General features: G+C 37.1%; 1 non-coding gene across 1 annotated transcript; it reads left to right on the plus strand.

The window, feature by feature from the left end:
* Positions 1-1,917: 1,917 nt before the first annotated feature.
* Positions 1,918-2,024, plus strand: LOC131181820 (small nucleolar RNA R71). Its single transcript, XR_009150297.1, has one exon. It is a non-coding gene; the product is annotated as a small nucleolar RNA R71 (small nucleolar RNA).
* The last annotated feature ends 662 nt before the right edge of the window (positions 2,025-2,686 follow it).

Consider the following 2,686-nt stretch of genomic DNA (forward strand, 5'->3'; position numbering starts at 1 on the left):
CTTGAGTTCATTACCGTTGACCTTGAACACTTTGTTAGTTCCTAAACTTTGAGTTTCAACTGCACCATAAGGAAACACATTAGCAACAACAAAGGGTCCAATCCAATGAGAACGCAACTTACCAGGCATCAGCTTCGATCTAGAATTATACAATAAAACTTTTTGTCCAATCACAAACTACTTCCTTATTTTGTCATGGAATGCCTTTGCCTTTTCTTTATAGATCCTAGAATTCTCATAAGCCTTAAGGCGAATTTCCTCTAATTCATGCAAATGTGATTTTCTTTCTAACTCATCCTCCATGCTTAACTAAAAAACATCATACACAAATGTATCAACAACATCAATAGAAAAAATAGAATAATTATCAGCAGGATACTTTATGGAATTAAAGATATTAAATTTGATAGTCTCTCTATCAAAATCCATAGTTAAGGTACCCTCATCCACATCAATTTTTATCTTGGCAGTTTTTAAGAAAGGTCTTCCAAACAAAATCAAAGCTAACTTTGATGTGGGAATACTATCCTCCATGTCCAGAATGTAAAAATCTACAGAAAAAATCAATTCTCAAACCTGCACCAATACATCCTCAACTACTCCCAATGGGTAACCATTAGAACGATCAGCTAACTGAATAATGACACTGGTTTCTTTCAAAGGACCCAAATTCAAATTCTAGAAAACTGAATATGACATGACATTAATAGATGCTCCTAAATCTGCCATTGCATTTTCAAATCTAGAATCACCTATTTTGCAGGGAATAGAAAATGAATCTGGATCCTTACACTTAGGGGGTAATTTTCACTGAATTAATGCCAACACATTTTCCCCCACACTAATCTTCTCAGTATTCCTCAACTTGTGCTTGCGCTTTGTAGTGTATAGTTCCTTAAGGAATTTAGCATACTTGGGGATTTATTTGATCACATCAAGTAAAGGTACATTGACCTATACCTTCCTGAAAGTCTCCAAAATTTCTTTCTTTTATTCTTCTTTCTTCATTTTGGCCAACCTGCTGGGGAATGGAGGAAGAACATAATTATTAACCTTATTCAGTTTAGGTTTAGTATTTACCTCAACTTCAGGAACTTCAGACTCTTTTGCTCCTTGCTTCTTCTTTTTTATTGGCTCATATGGAGTCTGATTATCAACTTCTTTCCACTTTGCAACACTATAGCACTGGCATTTTCTTTGGGATTCATGACTATTTGTGATGGGAGCTTTCCAGAACCTTGAGCTTCAAGTTTGCTCACAGATGAAGCTAACTGACCAATCTGCCTCTCTATGTTTTGAATGTTATTTTTGGTCTCCTGTTGAAACTGTTGTGTATTGTTAACCAAAGCCTTAACAATTTCATCAAGTGACATACCTTGATTTGAGGGAGGTGGAGGTGGAGGTGGTTAATTCACTTGTGGTCTTTGCTGCTGGTATCGGTTTTGCACCGGTTGATTCCCATAACTCTAATTGGGATGATCTCGCCATCCTGAATTATAAGTATTCAAAAAGGGATCATACCTGCATTGTGGCTATCCATAATGTCCTACTGCATTAGCATGTTGCATTGATTCATCCTCTTGTAACGTAGGACACATGTTAGTAGCATGACCCAAACTCGAACAGATTCCACATACCTTAACAGTTTGCATATTCCCTACAGCCAACTGCCTCACCAAAGAAGTTAAATTAGAAATTTGTTTCTGAAGGTTAGATGTACTTACCTCATTAACCTTCATCAGTGTGTGATCCATTCTCATTCCAAACTGCTGAGAATTTGCTGCCATGTTAGCAATCAGCCTCCTTGCCTCTTATGGTGTCTTGTCAACCAAAGCTCCTCCACTAACAGCATCTACCATACCGCGGTCCATTGGTAGAAGTCCCTTATAGAAATACTGAATCAAAAGTTACTCACTTATTTGATGATGGGGATAGCTTGCACACAGTTTCTTAAATTGTTCCCAATAATCATACAAGCTCTCTCCATTGTACTGCCAGATGCCACAAATTTCTTTTCTTATATTGGAAGCACGGGAAGCAAGAAAATACTTCTCCAGAAATATCTGCTTCATCCCATTCCATGAGTTAAAGGATCTAGAAGGAAGGTAATACAACCAATCCTTAGCTGCGCCTTCCAGTGAGAAAGGGAAAGCTCGAAGCTTTGATTTGATCCTCTGAAACTCCTTGTGGTTTCATGCTGGAACACACAACATGAAATTCTTTTAAATGCTTATGTGGATCCTCACCTACAAGACCATGAAACCTAGGCAACAAATGGATTAGTCTAGATTTCAACTCAAAAGCAACATTTAAAACAAGGTATTGAATACACAAAGTTTGTTAGTTTAGATCAGGAGCAGCCAACTCTTTCAAGGTTCTAGCAGCCATGGTTTCGTTTTCAAAATTTGAATCCAAATCCGAATCTTAACTTAACTCCCTTGGAGATTGGACTCCTTCAGATGTACTCGAAATCTGCTTAGCCTACTTAGCCAAATTTCTCAACTGTTTAGTTGTTTTTTCTACTTCTAGATCAAAGATCAACTCACCAGATTGAGAAGTTATTATCATAAACAAAAAGAAATCAAAGTAAAAACAGAAAAATGCCTCAAAACCCTAGAAAACAATCAAATTTAGCCTCAAGAGAGTGGGGCCAAAGAATCCTATTGATTGATTGGTCTTCATCAAC

The sequence above is a fragment of the Hevea brasiliensis genome, chromosome 7 (assembly GCF_030052815.1).
Source record: "Hevea brasiliensis isolate MT/VB/25A 57/8 chromosome 7, ASM3005281v1, whole genome shotgun sequence".
NCBI lineage: Eukaryota > Viridiplantae > Streptophyta > Magnoliopsida > Malpighiales > Euphorbiaceae > Hevea > Hevea brasiliensis.